Source organism: Accipiter gentilis, chromosome 24 (genome assembly GCF_929443795.1).
Source record: "Accipiter gentilis chromosome 24, bAccGen1.1, whole genome shotgun sequence".
Taxonomy (NCBI): Eukaryota; Metazoa; Chordata; class Aves; order Accipitriformes; family Accipitridae; genus Astur; species Astur gentilis.
The window spans coordinates 25,212,756-25,218,755 of record NC_064903.1 but is presented as its reverse complement, the minus strand read 5'-3'; the positions used below and the strand labels follow the sequence as shown (position 1 = coordinate 25,218,755).

Genomic DNA, 6,000 nt, shown 5'->3' with positions numbered 1-6,000 from the left:
GGGAAAGTTTTCCCCAGTGTCTCAGCGCTGAGCGTGGCGGGGCCGAGCCCTCCCTGCGCACTTGCCTCCAGGCAGCGACTGCCCCGTCTGGCCGCAATCGCCCCCACGCTCAAGCACAAAGGAATGCACTCCCCTTGCCGTGGCTCCTGGCCCCTCACTGCCGAGCGCTAGCCTCGGCGCGGCTCCTGGTCCCTCAGCGCTGAGCTCTCACCTCGCCGCGGCTCCCAGCCCCTCACCGCCAAGTGCTCGCCTGCCTCGCCGCGGCTCCCGGCCCCTCAGCGCCGAGCTCTCCCCTCGCCGCGGCTCCCGGCCCCTCAGCGCCAAGTGCTCGCCTGCTTCGCGGCGGCTCCCGGCCCCTCAGTGTCGAGCGCCGAGCGCCGCCCGCCCGCCCCCGCTCCTGCACTACTCCCAGACACGACGCACGCACCAGCCCATAGCACGGCGGAAGCTGTGGTGCGCCGCCCACGGCCGCGCGTGAACGGCCCACGACGTGTGGCGACGACGTCGCGGGGGGACTGTGACGGGAAGCGGCGCCATCGAGCGCTCAGGGCCCGCCGCTGCGGCCGGCGCGCTCGCTACTGACCCCCGGTGAGCACAGCCCGGCACTGCAGGCGGCCGCGCTCCGCTTCCAGGCTCTGGTCACACGGCGGACAGCGCATCGCAGCGCATCGGGCGCGCGGCCGTACCGCAGCGGTGAACGCTTCCGAGCTGCTCTGTCTGTCCCGGTACACCGGCGAGGACCGACGGGGTGAGCAGCTGTACTGACCTGTAAGAGACACGAAGCAGCTACGAGAAGACAATTCGCGTCCCCGTGATAACAGGGACTAACGGCAAGAGCTAAGACCTGTTGTAAGCACCGGGAACGGGTGGCGAAAACGGCCGGTTACCTTACCCGCTACCGAAACACCGCAGCGGCACCCCGCGGAAACTCACGCTGCGCAGCAGCGCGGGGGCGCTCTGTACTGCGCATGCGGCATGCTCGAGCGAGGGCAGCAGAGTGCGGTAGGACACGTTGCGCATGCGTACTCTGGCAGCAAACGCGCACCGTCGCAGTCCGGACGTCCGCCGAGCGCCTGGCAGGTTGGGCTGCGCTGCGCGTGTCCGGTGCTGCTCCAAACGAGTCGTCATTGTTCATTCGTCTGTCCGCCGGCAGGCTGCAGTACCGCGCGCTGAGCACGTGAGGTCAGCAGTAGCCGGGACAGGCTGCCGCTGCCAGCGCTCGCGCCAGCTCACTCGCGTACGGAAGCCGTCCGCGCTCTGTGGCGTCATTGGCGGAGGCGCCGCCCTGCGACATCCGGTGGGCGGTTCTTTCCTCTCGGAGGGCGGCCGCCTGGGGTTCGTGGGCTGGAGGCCTCACCGGAGAGCCCCAGCCGCGGCCGGGGGGGACTTTTCTCAGCGCCGGCCTGGCCCGGCGCGGCTGCTCCGGCACTCTTCTTACTCCTTGAGCTGGCGAGCTGCGAGCGTAACCCGAACCGGGCCGTCGGCAGCGCGGTGCGCGCAGGACCGCCCTGGCCGCGGCTGCCGCTGCCCGGTTCAGGTGCACGCCGGCGCTGTTCTGCAGACGAGCGGTCTCGATGGCGTCTCGGTGGCCCGGCGGGACCCGAAGCGGGGCTGGCGGCTGTCTCTGTGCCGCGGTGATGGCAGGTTCCCTCCAGGCTGGTCGGTGGCGCGGCAGCCGCGGGGCCCTCGGAAAGCACGGAGCAGCGCGGGAGCGGGCGCCTCCTCCTCGCCCAGCCCACGGCCCTCGTCTTTCCCGGCGACGGGGTGGCCGCCCGGGGCCTTGGGCGGGAGCGGCGCCGGGGGAGCGCGGTGGGGGTCTTACAGGTGGGACTGGGGGGGCCTGGTCAGGCTGGCCGGGGCCCTGCGATGGATGTAAAGGGTTTCTGTCGGAGCGGCGCTTTGTTAGTGCTCTGCTTGTGTAACCCGGTAAACTTTACTAGTAAGGTTCAAAACAAATGCTTCCAGGGAATTTTTAACGCAGACCTGGATTTATATTGTCTTACGTTCCTCTTATGGTACCCTGGAGCACCTGTTCTCGCTTCTTGCCCAATACTTGGTCGGTGTCACAGTAAATAGTCATGGTTTTTCATGAACTCTGAATTTTGTGGTTTATTTTTTTCTAGGTTTAAGGATCTGCAAGTGACCCTGAAGTTAAGTTGTATACTGGCTCCCCCCAACTTGCCTCTGATATTTAGGGTGGGGTAGGTGCTAAAATACCTGAGAAGACAGATAATTTTTGGTCCACTGAAAAACTATGCAAGTTGGAAAAGGTGGGTTTTTAACATGCACATAGTTCTCGATAGCTGTTTCTATTGTGTGCTTTGCAACGTAACCTGCTTGCTTTTGGAAACTTTTGCTGTTGTCTCTGGAGAGACTGCTGCCATGATTCCCTTGTAGGCAGGGATTTCCTTATAGGCAGGGATTCTATGGTGAGTGGAAAGCCAGAAGCTGAGCAGAAGCCTCAAAACTACCTATTTATGAAAATATTTTGAGTTATGTCAGTAATGTATGGATGTCTTCTGTGAGAAAAGAAGGTCCGGATGTTGATGTCTGGCATTTTGAGTTTTAACCACTTTGGTGTAGGTAGTTAATGGCAGCTAGCTTTCTCCTGATGCACAATGCTATCCTCCGTCTTGTTCTGCTGTGATTTGTAATAAGACTCCAGAATAGAATATCATCAGCCTGTTTTGTCTTCTGAAGATTTCTTTATTACAACTGGAGTAAAGAATGGTGTGTTTTGTTTCTGCAGCTTTGTGAGGATGATGCAAGTGCATTGGTCAAGTTCCTGACGTGAGTTACTGGAATTGAGTACAACCTTTTTTGCCCTGTTTATTTGATGGCGTTATGAACAAAAACTGGGAGGCTGGAGACTGTGAGAAGAAAGAATTTTGATTTATGCAGCAGTGCCCAGACTGAGACACCAGATGTGAAATTCACTGAAAGAAAGGGGTACAGAGTTGCCTGATATGGACTTTGCAGTAGAGAAGTAGAAGTGGTGACTTCATGTGTGCAAGTTGAGATGGGAAGGAGAGAGGAGCTGGTCAAAAAGAGAGCCATGAAAAACTGAGAGTACTAAAAGTGGAGAGGTAGAGTAGGAGCCTTTAGACATATGGTAGGAGATCGGGCCAGGCATAATGGTATTCCACAGTGTGTTTCTCAGAGGAGCAAAGGGGCCCTGAAGCAGAAGGAAAATCAGGGCTGTTCAGGAAGGTGCTGTAAGAAGGTCCCAGGCTTGTTCCAGTTTCTGTCCCTTGCCTAGAGAATTCCCAGCAGAAAAGAGTTCAGCCTTCAGACATGGGGGTTGCAGGTGCTCCAAAGGCAGCAGCAGTAGAAATGGATCCCTTGGAAGTGAAGAGGGCTATGATACTGGTTGCTAAGAACAGGTTTGGCTGAATAGAGAGAATGTAAAATTAATTTATGCTTAGAAACAAAGCAAAGTGTTGGTATAGAGAGTAGAACAACTTTTATGAGGACCACAATGGTTTGCAAGTGTTTGGAATATTTGTTCAAAGTTTGAAGATACATAATGGCTTGAGATTGTGCTTGAGAAATCAGGGTTGCATGCAGTGTGTGAAGTTTGGATGCGTGTCTTAGGACAGTGAAGGATGCCTCTCTTGGTCTGGAGTTTGGTAGAAGATAACAGGAAGGATTGCCACTATGACATGATAATTCGAGATCTGTCAGTTTTGTGGTAATGTGAGGGGTGAGGTTTTTGGTGGGACAAAGTGGATTCAAAATCTGTAAGGGTGGTAGAGAAGCTGTAACTGTGGTATTTTGGAGTTGGAGGGCAGGAAGGTGTGATGGTTTCCAGGCTGATCATTGTTGGTGCTGTGAGGTACTGGACAGATAATGGGATAAAATGTTTTACTTGCCTTCCATTTGCAGTGTGGGTCTTTTCCAGCAGAATGGTGAAGATCAATCTAGTCACACAACTTCTAATGGGGAAAAAAGTTCAACTATTCATTGGAGTATTGTGCTTATGATGCACACACTATCCAAACTGAAGTTTGGACTGCTTTGCTCTACTGTAGGCTGCAAGTTTGTTTCTTAAGTACTAATCTAAAGATGCTTCTGCTGCTGTGACCATGAGTTCATTCAGAAGTGATTATGGTGAAAGGAGACCTTAGCATGCAGCAAATTAGATCTCTGTTGTCCAAAGTCTGTTGAGTGAGATGTTTTGTGTTGTCTGGGGGCTTTTAAATGATTACATGTCAGTATGTAGTTCCATTATCACTAAAACTGTGCATGCCAAGCCTCCAGTGGCCATTGCTGTTGATTGAAAGTACAGCTTGAAAATGTGTCTGCCAAGTGAAAGGCAAATGTCAAAAATTACTTTAGCCTTCATCTTGAAGAGCCAAGTGGGTGACAGGGAATTCTAAAATTCCTTTCAGTGTTATAAGACTTTTCCTGTTTCTTCTTATAAACTGCCAGGAAGTGTGTGAAGAAAGGAATTAAGACTTTAGAAGGTGAGTGTGTCATATGCTGCACTGACTGGGTCCTCAATTCAAACTCCAAATAGTGTTTCTTTTGTCAAGCTGTCAAGCCTCACAGTGATACTGTGCTAGCAGGTATGCTGAGGTTTTGGGGAATTAAAAATCTAAAGTTAGTGCAGAGATTAAGTGCTTTATATACTTTTTCACAATAAGATGTTTCCAGAGTAACATAGATTCTGCAATAGAGGTAAAAGGTCTGTTAAAGTCTTATGGCTTTATTAGATGATTTTTTATGTGTTCTGACTTGTGCCGTAATGTGTTGACCAGGCTCTCCTTCAAATACCTTCTTTTGTGTTTGACTTCGAAGTTGCTGGTTTGTTACATGTTTTTTACTTGGATCATCTTTGTAGTATGCGAAACTCACTGTCCAAATTTTGGTCCTCGGGTAACATGATTATTTTCTTTTTTTTTTTCTTCTTGTAGGAGAAGGAATAATGAGCACAGGCTGACTCATTGTCAGCAAACAGGGCTGAAGTAAGCTTTCTTGGGTGCTAGTGCTTAGCTTTTCTAATGACTCCTGTAGACAGCAGGATGTTATCTGAGGTTGCAGAGGCCAAGGTAGGTCTCATTCTTTTTGTGTGATCTATGGTTTTTTTTTTCGGCAACACAGGTTTTGTGTCCTTGGATTCAGAATTCAGTAGGCTTTATCTCCACCTTGAAGGGATTTCTGAATGACTTCTCCGATGCCTCATGGAGGATTGCGTTAACAAGATTGCATTGTGTTCCCTGATGATCCATTTCTGAAATGGCCTGCACTCTGACCAAAACACTACAGAGGTGCCCCAAGGTGTTTTTCTTATGTGGTGCATGCAAGATAAGGCCTTTGCAATATCTAAACCTAAGAATGTTATTCAGTGTGTATGCCTCTCCCTCATTACTTACTAGTATGAATGCTGCTTACCCAGTGGTTATTCCCCTGTGCTGGTCTTGGAAAAATTACAGGTGTGTTTGCAAGAAACTGCAAATGAACTACTAAATCCTGATGTATCTGACCTGGTTCTGTGTGGGGCCAACTCTATAGGGCTTCTGCAATAATCATAAAATCACAGAATGTGTGACCAGAGCAAACTGTCTACTATTGAGTGAGAAATGTTACACAGTGATAGTCTTCTCGCCGCTCATCTCTGAGCCCCGTATCTGGTATGCATCTTCACCTTCGTGTGTGTATGAGCATTTAAAGGAGAACTTTTCATTGTGGAAATATGACATAATACAGGCGATCCATCCAGGTTTCCTGCATGTTGTTAGCGCATGCCTTGCCCACGGGTCTGGTCCTGGCATTGTGTTCAGATCTTGTTTCAGTCACTGGAAAGTGCTGAACTGTAAGAATGGTACACTCCCTGAAAAAAAGTGGTTTCTTGTCTCATATCCAGAACCCTTACAACAGTTTTGGCTGATATTTCATGCTGATGTTTTGAAGATTTTTGAGAAAAGAATCATGAGGGAAGAAATGCTAAAAATGCACATTAGAAGGTTTTCATTGAGGATATGAGGCAGTGAGGGCAAA

General features: G+C 51.0%; 1 protein-coding gene across 9 annotated transcripts in view; it reads left to right on the top strand.

Moving 5' to 3' along the window:
• Positions 1-1,428: 1,428 nt before the first annotated feature.
• ZC3H12B (zinc finger CCCH-type containing 12B) overlaps positions 1,429-6,000 on the top strand; it is a 74,158-nt gene continuing 69,586 nt past the window's right edge. For 2 of the 9 annotated variants that reach the window (XR_007509467.1, XM_049827864.1), the window contains exons 1-4: positions 1,918-2,270; positions 2,750-2,949; positions 4,392-4,466; positions 4,917-5,051. The gene's annotated coding sequence lies outside the window, so the exon portion shown is untranslated. Of the gene's footprint in view, positions 1,538-1,917; positions 2,271-2,749; positions 2,950-4,391; positions 4,467-4,916; positions 5,052-6,000 lie in introns of those variants that run through there. The other 7 variants (XM_049827871.1, XM_049827868.1, XM_049827867.1 and 4 more) reach the window with 7 other exon arrangements.